Source organism: Eretmochelys imbricata, chromosome 1 (assembly GCF_965152235.1).
Source record: "Eretmochelys imbricata isolate rEreImb1 chromosome 1, rEreImb1.hap1, whole genome shotgun sequence".
Lineage (NCBI taxonomy): Eukaryota > Metazoa > Chordata > Testudines > Cheloniidae > Eretmochelys > Eretmochelys imbricata.
In genome coordinates, this window is record NC_135572.1 from 4,278,526 (window position 1) to 4,292,862 (window position 14,337).

The following is a 14,337-nucleotide window of genomic DNA, read 5'->3' on the forward strand; positions in this document are numbered from 1 at the left end:
CTTCGCTGGCCATTGTCAGAAGACAGGACACTGGGCTAGATGGACCATTCGTCTGAATCCATATGGTCATTCTTATGTTCTGAATCTTTTCCTCTGATGGATGGTTTGATTCAGATAAGCCTTTTCCAGGGGCTCCCTCCATAATAGAGCTTGTGTAGCCACCATCCGTGGTAGGGTGACAATACATATAGTTTCAATATGTATCTTTTTGGGCCAGGACAGTCCCTTTTTTGAGTCCTGTGTGAGACTTTTTTTTTCTTTTTTTCCGGAAGGAGGAATTTGTCCTCTTTGCTCTTGCTGTCATGATCAGCTGGGAACAGCAAAGAGGAGATATGCCCACTTCTGTCAAAGAAGTGGGGAAGTGGAGAGTGGAGGAATGTTGGGGGAGGTGAGTGGAGATGCCAGCCACCTGCAAGGGATGAGGGAGAGCTGTGGGGGAGAAAACAGCCTCCTAAAACCCTGAGGGGACCCTTACAGAGTTACAGCAATAGGCAACAGCATCTCATGGGGGTGGAAGGCTTAGTGCGATCATCTGGGGGTTTCCTGTTTTCTCTTTGGGAATTATAGTCACCCTAAGGGGCTGCTCAGTGTGGGAGGCTGATGGAGGGCTATTGCCAGCTAGTGGCTGGAGCTGGTCTGGAAAACACACAACATTTTGACCCAAACTAAAATGTTTCCTTTGCATCCTTTTCGGGGGTTACTCTTCATAGGAAATGGAACATTGTTCTCTGAAAGCTCAGCTTCCAGGTGCCTGGATCCCCAAGAGAAATTGGATGCTTTTCATCTGCCTCATCCTCAGAATGTAAATGATGGTTGAACTGATGGAGTCTCTGACTCTGGAGTCTTGAAACCTCCTGACCAGTCTGCAGGTGGGTTATTGTGCCCATTAACTACTCTAACCAGCCTTCCCATCTATGTGTTGCCCCCTCCACACTGTACAATGTGCCTTCAGCACATCCTGCAGGCAGTGGCTACTGTGACATGCCCTGGTAGCACATCTCTGATGAGCCTGTGCTAGAGGGAGCTGGAGAGGGTCCTAGAGCAGTTATGGAGGCCCAGAGATTGTGGGTGGGGGGCCTAGCTACCAGTGGATCACCAAGATCTTTGCGTAACTTTGGGGATCCCTTGATCCTGGGTCCCCCTTTTCATTCCTCGGGAGCAGGGAAGGGACCCTCTTCCTGGAACGATCCGAGGGAAATTTCCATGTAGGGAGCCTTGTGGAATCTCCATTCCCTGGTCTGCACCTTGGGTTTGTAATACAGGTCAGCTGGCTACTGGGGAAAAATCTGGTCCTATATTAATAATATTTTTATTATTAATTTACTTATTTATTAATTTTATTTCGGCTAGATCACAGCTGTGACATTGTTACCACGTAGCCGCCCCGATGTAGCCATGTGACTAATCGGAGCCATACGAACAGTGACGACAAGCCTGGATTCCAGGAATAGAGCCTGCAGCTGGGCTGGTGCTGTAGTCCGGTTGGGTACGTTCACCAAGCGTCTCCTGTGATTTGGCCTCTGCAGTTTGCCATTGGCCGTGATGGGGGTTAAAGCTGGTGCACACTAAGCCAAGGGCCAATTGCCCCCTACGGGAATGTGCAAACATTCTTCATATAGACAGTTACCTCCCTATCTCAACAAATGCTGCTGCTCGTGCAACCTCTCTGATGACTCCTTGTCCTTTAGGGTGAAGACCTCTGGTGTCAGCGGCTCCCTTCTAGCAGAAATTCGGTACGTTGGCAGGTTTCACTCTCTTTAAAATGCAAACTTGCAGGGAAAAGTCTGCAAGCTGTTTCCATTTGCCGCTGTTCTGTGGAGCGGCAGAGGACACAGGTGGGCTGTCGCTGTAACTCTGTAATGGGGCTGGAGGGCAGGCAGCAGTAGGTAGCTTAGGAGCCCTTCCTCTACATCTTCCCATGCTCCATGATGAGCTGTGCAAGCAACACAGAAATGTGACATTCAAAGCAAGCTCGGAGTGTTAAAACTCCAGTGCCCTGGGTCAGGATTTCTCAAGGGCTCTCATTTTGAGAGGTGCTGTGTGCTCTGGGCCTGATCCTACGAGCAGATGAGTGAGAAGAGACCCCCCTGGAATATCAGTGACTAGTTCCCAAATCACCTCCTGTTTATTTCCTCCTGGAAATTTAATCAGCAAATGCATTTTCAAAGCTTTTATTCTCTGGCTCGATTGTTAAGGCAGAAATTCAGTTATGTTGCTCTGTGGTAACAGGTCCGATAGGGCATATTTTTGTTTCCTGACTGGCTGAGGGCTCCAGCACTTCTAGCCTATAGATACCCCTCAGAGTTATGGGGCTCCTGGTATCTCTACCCCCGTTCTGGTCTCTGAGTGCCAGATGTCAGACCTCAGACCCTGCCCTCTCCTAGGGGTGGAATCCCGCGATCCTCCCACCCTTAGACTAGGCACTGGGCTACAGCACACTGTGGGTGGACTGTGCTTGCTGAGTGGGTTCGGCACCTGTGGTTCTTCCCTTTGGGAGTCTGTGAGTAGTGGTGAGACGAGTGACCAGCCAGCCTTCTAGAGCCAAAACACTGTTTAGTCTGAACACAAGGAATAAAGTGTAACATGGGAGAATTAAAGGGTTTTCAAACAACAGTCTGACCTTGTCTCTTACCCCAAGCCCACCCATTCTGACGGGGGACACAGGCAGACTTCCCTACTGCTGTTGGTCCCTGTCAGTCTGAAGAGCTTCTCAGGATAATACAAGCTGTGTAATGTGGCTGGAGCCCCAAAATAGGCTATTCCCAGCTCGTAGCTCTGGTGTTGTCTCTCAACTACCTTGTTTCTGAACAATGGCTTTTCTGGATCTGTTGCTTCCCTTCCTGCTTGTTTTCTAACAGCCTGCTATTAAACTAAGAGAAGCTGGACTGGTTTAACATAATATAGCCATAAGATAAACATCCCAAAAAATAACCCACTATAGCTCTACAGGAAACATCCCAAGAATTGTGTTTAACTCACAGTCATAAATATAAAGGGAAGGGTAAACCCCTTTAAAATCCCTCCTGCCCAGAGGAAAAATCCTCTCACCTGTAAAGGGTTAAGAAGCTAAAGGTAACCTCACTGGCACCTGACCAAAATGACCAATGAGGAGACAAGATACTTTCAAAAGCTGGGAGGAGGGAGAGAAACAAAGGGTCTGTGTCTGTCTGTGTGATGCTTTTGCCGGAGACAGAACAGGAATGGAGTCTTAGAACTTAGTAAGTAATCTAGCTAGGTATGTGTTAGATTATGAATTCTTGAAATGACTGAGAAAATAGCTGTGCTGAATAGAATGAATATTCCTGTCTGTGTGTCTTTGTTGTAACGTAAGGTTTTGCCTAGAGGGATTCTCTGTGTTTTGAATCTAATTACCCTGTAAGGTATTCACCATCCTGATTTTACAGAGGTGATTCTTTTCTTTTTACTTCTATTAAAAGTCTTTTTGTAAGGAAACTGAATGCTTTTTCATTGTTTGAAGATCCAAGGGTTTGGGTCTGTGGTCACCTATGCAAATTGGTGAGGATTTTTACCAAACCTTCCCCAGGAAGTGGGGTGCAAGGGTTGGGAGGATTTTGGGGGGGAAAGACATGTCCAAACTCCTTTTTTTCAGGAACCCAGATAAAGGTTGGTGGTGGCAGTGGAAATCCAAGGGCAAAGGGTAAAATAATTTGTACCTTGGGGAAGTTTTAACCTAGGCTGGTAAAAGTAAGCTTAGGAGGTTTTCATGCAGGTCCCACATCTGTACCCTAGAGTTCAGAGTGGGGAAGGAACCTTGACACTCACACGTTCATTTTGTCAGCTCAGCTCTGTCTGTCACAATACCAGAACATGAGGAGAACCAGTCAGCTATTACCCCAGGGAGAGAGGATACTAGACTTTTGTTTGCTGACAAGTGATTGAATGAAGGCTGAAACGCTGTGATCTTTTCAGGTTCCGAAGAAATCGAGATGACAGATGCTACAGTTTAAGTCCAGCTCTAAAATGAGAAATTATCTCTGAAAGTAGATGAGAGGGGAAAGAATGGGTTGACATGTGTGTACTAAAGTGCAAATGTGTAAAGGTTAGGCCAACATGTTTCATTGTAACCCAAATATTAGAAACCAAACTTTCATGACATGGCATGTATAGTGAAAGCCAGCAGCAGAGTTGTTGGAATCTCTGTACAGAAAGGAGCAGTGGTAACTTTACTGCTTAATCATAGAATCATAGAAATGTAGAACTGTAAGTCACCTCGAGAGGCCATCAAGTCCAGTCCCCTGCACTCATGGCAGGGCCAAACACCATCTAGACCATCCCTGACAGGTGTTTGTCTAACCGGCTCTTAAAAATCTCTAATGATGGAGATTCTACAACATGTCTAGGCAATTTATTGCAGTGCTTAATCACCCTGACAGTTAGGAACTTTCTCCTAATGTCCAAACTAAACCTCCCTTGCTTCAATTTAAGCCCATTGCTTCTTCTCCTATCCTCAGAGGTTAGGGAGAATAATTTTTTCTCCCCTCCTTGTAACAACGTTTATGTACTTGAAAACTGTTATTGTGTCCCCTCTCAGTCTTCTCATTTCCAGACTAAAACCCATTTCTTTCAATCTTCCCTCATGGGTCATGTTTGCTAGACCTTTAATCATTTTTGTTGCTCTTCTCTGGACTTTCTCCAGTTTGTCCACATCTTTTCTGAAAGGTAGCAGCCAGAACTGGCACAATACTCCAGTTGTGACTGAATCAGAGCAGAGTAGAGCGGAAGAATTACTTCTTGTGTCTTGCTTTCAACACTCCTGCTAATGCATCTGAGAATGATTTTTGCTGTTTTTGCAACAGCTTTACACTGCTGACTCATATTTAGCATGTGGCCCACTATGACACTTAAATCCCTTTCCGCAGTACTCCGTCCTAGGAAGTCATTTCCCTTTTTGTATGTGTGCAACTGATTGTTGCTTCCTAAATGGAGTACTTTGTATTTGTCTTTAATGAATTTCATCTATTTACTTAAAATCGTTTCTCCAGTTTGTCCAGATCATTTTGAATTATAATCCTATCCTCCAAAGCACTTGCAACCCTTCCCAGGTTTGTATCATCTGCAAACTTTATAAGTGTACTCTGAATGCCATTATCTAAATCATTGGTGAAGATATTGAACAGAACTGGACCCAGAAATGATCCCTGTGGAATGGCTTTTGTGTAAAATGTTATGCCAAAACTTTTCATTGTTATATAAATATTAGAAACCACATTTTCATGACAGGATGTATATTGAAAGCCAATGGCAGAGTTGTTGGAATCGCTACAGGAAGGAGCAGTGGTAACTTTACTGCTTAATTGGTATTGTTTTAGAAAGCATTTTAGAAGTACTCCACATACTGTTTGGAACGGATTTGTGCTGTTAACTCTTTGTTCAGTGAACAGCTGTGTGATATTGTCTCCTGGTAACTGATCAGAAGTTCTTTCTAACACTTACATCCAGGGACATGAACAAAATCCCTGTGCAATACATGTGTGAGACTTTCCAAAAAGTCCTGAGAGATCAGAACTGCTGGTCTGTGTTTCAGCAAAGAGTCGAGCTGAGATCCAGGAAAGGGGAATGCAATAGTGGTTGTATATAATTTTTGCCCACCACCTGTTACACGCACATGGCTGAAGTAACTTGCACACTCAAATGGATACTAGTGAAAACCCAGTGTTTGCAGTATTCACCCATGTGGAAGGCCAACCCTGCCCCTGCACAGCTGAAGTAACTGTCTGTGTTAGCTTGTAACTTTGCAGATATCTACAGAATCTTGGATGGGGAGAGGATGCAAGTCCTGTGACGATGAAGAGAAACTCGTTGGGTGATTGAACTCTGTGAATTCAGTCAACATTTACCAGGCAAAGCACTTCAGGTTCTCTTGTAGGGACTCTTGGGGTCAGAGTGTATCACTGGGAGCATTTTTAAGGGAAAGTTAATATAGCCCAGTTCTGATCGAATTTACACATGTAAATCTGGAGTGACGCAGTTGAAGTCAATGTTATTGAATCCAGAACATACGCCTAAGAATTTATCCCATGTAGTGCAAAAAGGAACTGGCATAACTGGGACTCTCAGAAGTGGAAAACAGTTTTAAAAAAATACATATAATGAAGCAATGAAACACATTTGTAAATATCTTCAAAGCAGGACGTATACATACAATGACCTTTCATAACCATGCAATTGCCATGTGTTTATACACGTCATGATAAAATGGGCCACATTCCAAAGGGAAGGGCCAGAAAAGGATGTCTTTGGGAAGGTCAGAACTCTAAAATCACACAATGCACATTAGGCTGTGGAACTCCCAGGCACAAGATATCAATGGGGCCAAAACTTAGCAAGATTCAAAGAGGGACGGGATGTTTATATGGTTAACCAGAAAATCCAATTACAATAATAAGGATTTTAAAAAGAGGTTTGTAAGGGTTCTAAGCTTTCCTCATTTACACCACAAAATATGTCTAACTACTGGGTGTCAGGGGGAAACATTCCCTGGGAGCAGGTTATTTCATAGCTACCTATTTCAGGGCTTCTTGAACCTTCCTCTGCAGCATCTGGAACTGGCCACTGGGCTAAATGGACTGCAGGTCTGATCCAGTCTGGCAGTGCCTATCTTCCTATTGCTGTAAATCCATTACTATGTTTTTGCTGATCTACCTTGAACTCCTGAGAGTCTCTAGACTTCAACTCCGAGCAGAATGATGTCTAGTTAAATATCATCTAGTCTCCTGTTATTTTCCCTTTTAGGAAAGAAAGTTCAACACTTCTCAGACATGCCCAGTACATTATGTCAGCTCTCAATGACACCAACTTCAACTCTGCAGTAGGTATACCTGGGCAGGAAGACGTCTATCTGTGGATCTCTATCCCCTTCTGCTTAATGTATGTTATTTCAATAGTAGGAAATTCAGTCATTCTGTTCATTATAAAAAGAGATCCAAGCCTCCATGATCCCATGTACATTTTCCTTTCCATGTTGGCCATCACAGACCTTGGCTTATTGATAGCCACCATACCGACGATATTGGGCACATTCTTGTTCAACTCAATAGAGATCAGCCTCCATGCCTGTTTTGCCCAGTTGTTCTTCATCCACTTGCTTCAATGCATTGAATCCTCCATGCTCTTGTTGATGGCCTTTGACCACTTTGTTGCGATCTGTAACCCACTGAGATATGCCTCCATCTTAACCCTGCTGAGAATAGCCAAGATGGGGCTGGTGTTTTGCTAAGAGGAGTAGCCATAGTAATCCCACTCCCCCTTCTCCTGAAACGGTACCAATACTGTCGAGTCAATGTCCTCTCCCATTCCTACTGCCTGCACCAGGAGGTCATGAAGATGGCTTGTTCAGACATCACAGTCAACAGCATCTGTGACTTGTCTGGTTCACTCTTAACGATGGGGTTGGATTCGCTGCTCATTTTCTTCTCTTATGTGATGATCTTCAAAACAGTGTTGAGCATTGCATCGAAGGTGGAGTGTCTCAGAGCCCTGAAAACCTGTGTTTCCCACCTCTGTGTTGTCTTGCTCTTCTATATACCAGAGATAAGTTTATCTGCACATAAGAGTGAGCTGTAGCTCACAAAAGCTTATGCTCAAATAAACTGGTTAGTCTCTAAGGTGCCACACGTACTCCTTTTCTTTTTACAGATTTGGGAATAGTTCTTCTGACTTGCTTCAGATTGTCCTGTCTGTGCTTCAGATATGTCTACCTGCTCGTCCCACCCCTGATGAACCCAATCGTGTACAGTGTGAAAACCACACATCTTTGTGGGAGGATAATCAGGTTATTCATCAAGTGAAGGGTCAGTTCATCACCTGGCTCCAGCGCCTGTGACATGGGAGATTAAAAAACGCTCCACCTATTACATCCAGGACCAATGAGCTATTCATCTCCATTCAGTAGAGAAAGCTTCTGATGGGATCTAAGGCTTGGTGCAATGGAATAGGGGCTGTCCTCACCAGCTAGGGAGTGAGGACAGAGCACTTGGAGAAGGAGACAATGGCAGGCAGCAGCACTCACCTAGTGACTGTGTTCATGGAAATCCAGGGCACCGGTAGGTTCTTGGCCCATAAATAGCCATATCAGTGGCTGCTTTGACCTCAGAATATCTGTCAATACAGTCAATAAAGAGAAGGAACGTGGATGTTGTTTCCTGTTACACCTGACCTGTCCCTGTCCCGTCTCTGGTTAAACATCGAGGGGCCATGAAGAAAGCTGCAAGGCTGTTCTGCAGTCACAGTCCTGGCCCTTCCTGAGCGCTCTGGGTGCTGCGTGATCCATGGGGCTGCACCAGCTCTGGACAGGGGCTATTCAAGGGGCACGGACACCCACCCTTCCCCCACACACTCAGCCAGGAAATTTTGACTGTGTCCTGTCAGAAACATAATTAACACAGGAATTCAGGAGAAGCCATTCAGGCAGCTGCCCCCACCCCCATTGATGGCTCTGCACACAGCACACCTACTGAGCAGGGCAGAGCTGTGTGTGTGAGTGAGGGTCTGACACACAGGAGTCCTGGAAAGAGACTCAGGCCCAGACTCCATCCCTGTCTGCTCCATTTCTGCTTCCCCAGCAGTGCAAAGTGGTGAAAACTGGCCTCAGCTCCCCCACAGTCACCGCCATCTCCTGTCCTAGGTCAGCCCATTCAGTGTAGGGTGACTACCTTTTAAAAAGGCAAAAGCAGAACATATGCATGAGCCACATCCCCCCAGTGACCCAGTCCCTGCTCCTCTTCTTCCCCCTCTGCCCCATCCCTTCCTGCAAGCCTCACTGCTGCTCCTCCTCTTTACCTGAGGCTCCACCCCCTCTCCAGGCCCAACACCAGAGACTGGATTTTGTAAGAGCTGCCCAGGGAGCCAGAGCCACCGTATGGAGCCCCAGACCCTCATCCTGCCCTGGGCAAGTGGCTGTGGGCCCCAATAGCAACCCTCAGCTTGTGTCCTATCGTCCCTGGACACCCCAGGATATACTCCCAGGGAAGTTGGAGAGTCTGGGGCTCCCCACAGTGCCCTGGGCTCCTGGGGTAGCTCTTACCACAGCCCAGTTTCAGCTTGGCCAGGGATGGAGCCTCAGGAGAAGGGGAGGACCGGGGGAAGGGCCTAGTGGGAAGAGATGGGGCGGGATGTGTGACAAGCCTGAACCAATGCTCACTGCAGCAAGCAGGGTGTGTGTGGGGGCTCCTGAGTAAAGGAGGAGGATGGGCCTGGAGGGTTGGAGAGCCTGTGTTTTGGAGACGACTGGATTAATGCGACCTCTTTATGTACCCCAAGCTGAGAGTAAGTCATTGCAACGGCTCTACAAGGGAAAGACAGGGCACCTGCAGGGCTACCTCAGGCCACCAGGGGGCTCTCTGGGGTAGCCCCTAGCCACAGGGACTTGACCAGAATGGACTCTGCTCTTGGAAGCCGCCAGGCTGTATTGTGTTAGGCTAAACTAACCAAACTCTTTTATTCTCCTCCCAGTATAGGTCCTCCATTGCCCTGACCACCCTAGGAGTAAGTGGCTCTTGCTGTTCCTGCTCTCCGCAATGTATGAGAGATTCCAGCTGGATCTGTCAACATTCAGAGGGCTGGAGGTCTGGTCCTGTGGTTTGTCACGGCTGGGTAACTCAACAGAGTTTGGTTTGATTCCCGTGCCATGTGCGACCATTGGCAAGCTATGGGCTGTCTCTGAGCCTCTGCACAGGTGGATAATAGCCCTGACCTGGCTCACAGAGGTGGCAGGAAGATAAAGACATTCCAGGTGCTCAGATACTCTGAGACCCTAAGTTTGGGGCGGTGTCAGGGTTCCACAGGGCAACACCTCTGACCTTTGCCTATAAAAGGCTTCTTACCACAGCCTCCTGTGACAGCTGGCCTCTGGGAAGCGCCATGAGTCCAGCCCCTTGGTGTCTGTGGCTAATGTGGGGGTGGTGTTCAGGGTGATAGTGAGGGGTAGGTAGTGGATTTATGAGGGGAGCATTGAAGCATCACGGGAACACCTGAAGTTTCAGGCAGTCACCGGACTGGTATTTGCCACCCATTGAGGCTGAATGGATCTAATTGCCAAACAATGGAGTAACAGCCACAGGGAATCATCTTAGCTGGTCTGGCTGGGAGAAAGCAATCTGAGTTCAAAGGTCAGATTCACACATTAGTCCTGTAACACTGACACTGCTGAGCCCTATGGTGATTGGACCCAGGCTCACAGAGCTTTTAGCAAAGGCTGCTTCCACCAGAAAGGGGCAACCAGAGGGGAAGATGCTCTCAGAGACACAGTGAAACTAGGCAGGGTCCCAAGAGCTCCATGTTGTCCCAAAAGAATGTAAGTTGGGCCAGTTCTGTTTCTCTGTCTCCAGAGCAAAGCCTGTCTAACTTAGCTTGTAGTGATATGTGAAATGGATGAGTGTATATGTGTGACAGCTTCCTGGTACTTTAAAACCATTTTCTCTAATGCTTTGTGCTGTTTTCCAATAAACCTACTAGTGTTTAAGGAGGCTGGGGGAGATTGTGTCACTCTGGTCACAAGATTCAGGTGTCCCATCAGACCTGCTTCATGATAGGTTTTTATCATGGATGGGGTGTTATTCCCAGTGCAAAGAGTGAGATAATTGTGAGATTTGCCCCAAGACAGGAAAGGAGCTGCTTTAGAGGGTAAGGAGACCATATGTCCCAGTTTTACTGTGACAATCCTGATTCTTCTTGTCCAGAAGCTATCCTTGTTGAGTGCCTATCAACTTGTTGAAGTTGCATCCAGATAATGATCCACTCAAGATAATGATTCATAGAGTAGAGAGATTTCTGTTATGCTTGCACCACATTATACAAAGTCAACGCCAGTTGTAGGTAGATCTGTTTGGTATGGTGTGGTGTGCACATTTCATTGTAAGCAGGGACCACAATCACAGTTTTGCTTTTGCTCTTATTCCAGTTGATCGTTGGCTCGTACCCAGTTATAAACTCTGGACAAGCATAAAAAATATAAAAAAAAGAAGCAAACATGTAACGTAAAAACACTACATCTCCAGTTTGTTGCTCCTGCCATTCAGAAGAAGTGTGCCATCACAGAAAAAAACTGTAATTGGAATTGAAACAATAAAGCAACTAAGAATAATTATACCTTTCTCAAATAGGTGTATCAAAGAAGCCATTATTTTAAAAGAGGAAAAGGACAGTGTTAATCTAATCCCTGTTGGGTTTGCTATTAAAACTGTAAAAGCAATAAAACCAAAAAAGCCACCTCCCATGACAGAAGGCTGGAAAACCTGGTGGACTGAAAAATAGAATGTATGGGCTACAAATCATCTAAATACAGGAAAGGTACAAATTTTGATTACACTAGAAGGAGACATGCCTCCGTACATTAAATAATATCGAATACCCCAACCTCCCCAAAAAATTCATTAAAACAGGTCATAGAAGAAATGGAAAAATGGAAATGAATCCAGAGGAGTTTAGGGATATGGAACAGCTTCCATATGAAGAAAGAGTAAAAAGATGGGGGACTGTTCAACTTGGAAAAGAGATGAGTAAGGGGGGATATAATAGAGGTCTATAAAAGCATGAATGATCTGGAGAAAGTGAAGAGGGAAGTGAGAACAAGAACCAAGGGTCACCCAATGAAATCAGTAGACAGCAGCTTTAAAACAAACAACAGGAAGTATTTCTTCACACAACACAGTCAGCCTGTGGAACTCATAGCCAAGGGATGTCACGAAGACCAAAAGAATAACTGGTCCAAAAAGAATTAGATACATTCATGGAGGATAGGTCCATCAGTAGCTATTAGCCAGGATCGTCAGGGACACAGCCCTATGATCTGGGTGCCTCTAAATCTCTGATTACCTGAAGATGAGAACAGACAATGGTCGATGGCTCACTCAATAATTACCCTGCTTCGTTCATTCCCTCTGAAGCATCTGCACTGGCCACTGTCACAAGACAGGACACTGGGCTAGATGGACCATTGGTCAGACCCAATATGGCCATTCTTATGTTCTTAAATTGTTGCTATAGAGCTGGTGTAGCCACCCTACGAGACCCTACCAGGCTGGTGTAGCGGAGCAGCTAATGGGAGTTTTGCGAGTGACTTCTCCAGGTGAAGGAGAAGTGATTACATGACACTTGGGGTAAGTTTGTTGTGTGTGTGTGTTTGTGTTTGTTGTGGTGTGTTTGCTGCTGGACTCAAATCCATCATGTGGTTTGTTTGTTTGGGGAATCATGTGCTGATGGTGTGGATGCTGAGCCTAGGGGCCTGCTAGACAAGATTGAGATCTGAGAGCTTCTTAACGAGGCTGTGATCCCTAATCCCTTTAGCACCCATCAAGCCTTAACTAGGAGGTGGGGCTACTCAGGGAGACCAGGGCTTTAAAAAGCCCACTCCTAAACGAGCAGAGGAGCTAGTGAACAGGAGCAGCTAACGGGAGTTTTGCAACTGATTTTATAGGTGCAACAGGACTCCTTGTTCTTTTAACATTCCTTAAACTTCTTTAAACTGAAGTTAAAAATCACCCCTTCATAAATACAAAACAATAACAAAGGAACCAGCTGAAGGAGTAGAAAGAGAATGCAGGCAGAAGTCCAGGAACAGAGTGGAGGCTATCCAGTTTATTGCACCCAATGCAGAATGTATTATATTCCCTGCCCTAAGGGTGAGGTGCATATGTGTGCATTTGGTGCAAGGGGATCCTGGCCCTCAGCGACCGTGTACAGGCTTTGGAGACCAGGGTGGCTGAGCTGGAAAAGCTAAAGGAAACAGAGAGGTACATAGATGAGACTTTCTGGAAAACAGTAAAATGTTCTGAGAACCTCTGTGCTCTTGAGGAGGATAAAAGCCAAAGGGAAGGAGAACATCCAACTGGAGCAGAGGGAAATAATCCCATAGTTGGGACCCTCCTTCCAGATGAAGCTGTGGAATCCTCTCACATTGAGGATACCTCTCCAGGGAAGGGAACTCTGGTTATTAGGAAGAGACAGGTAATAGGGGAAATTTGATCATTAGAAACATAGATAGCTGGGTTTGCAATGACTGGGAGAACCGCATGGTGACTTGCCTCCCTGGTGCACAGGTTGCAGATCTCTCGAGACTTCTAGATAGGCTTATGTGTAGTGTAGTGCTGGGGTACGTGTAGTGCTGGGGTACATGTAGGTATCAATGACATAGGGAAGGATAGGAGAGACATCCTGGAGGCCAAATTTAGGCTGCTAGGCAAAAAATTGAAGTCCAGGACCCCTATGGTAGTGTTCTCTGAAACATTTCCAGTTCCATGTGCAGGCAGAACTGCAGGGTCTCAAAGCATGGATGAGATGATGGTGTAGGGAGGAGGGTTTGGATTTATTAGGGATTGGGGAAGCTTTTGGGAGAGGGGGAGCCTCTACAGGAAGGCTGGGCTCCCCCTAAACCAAAACGGAACCAGATTGCTGGTGCTTAACATTAAAAAGGTTGTAGAGCACTTTTTAAACTAAGGGCTGGGGGAAAGCCGGCAGGTGCAGAGGAGTGCATGGTTCAGACAGAGACATCCCTCAGGGGAGGATCTATTAATGGAGATTCTCTATGTCCTAATAAGGAGGAGAGGATGGAAGATGATAAAATTCAGGTAGGATCTGTTGAGAAACAGTCAAATGTAAAAAGTCCCATTCAATTGCATCATATCATGGCAGACAGCTAAAAAGTGACAAGTTTTTAAAGTGCTTATATACCAGTGCTAGGAGTCTAAATAAGAAGATGAGCGAACTAGAGTGCCTCGTATTAAAAGAGGATATTAATATAACAGGCATCACAGAAACTTGGTGGAAAGAGGATAATCAATGGGACACAATAGATTCATAGATATTTAGGTCAGAAGGGACCATTATGATCATCTAGTCTGACCTCCTGCACAACACAGGCCACAGAATTTCACCCACCCACTCCTGCGAAAAACCTCTCACCAATAGCTCAGACACAGAAGTCCTCAAATCATGGTTTAAAGACTTCAAGGTGCAGAGACTCCTCCAGCAAGTGACCCATGCCCCATGCTACAGATGAAGGCGAAAAACCTCCAGAGCCTCTTCCAATCTGCCCTGGAGGAAAATTCCTTCCCGACCCCAAACATGGCAATCAGCTAAACCCTGAGCATATGGGCAAGATTCACCAGCCAGATACTACAGAAAATTCTTTCCTGGGTAACTCAGATCCCACCCCATCTGATGTTCCCTCACAGGCCATTGGGCCTATTTACCATGAATATTTAATTACCAAAACCATGTAATACAAGGGTATAAAATATATCAGAAGGACAGAACAGGTTGTGCTGGTCAGTGAGTGGCATTATATGTGAAAGAAAGCGTAGAATCAAATGAAATAGAAAT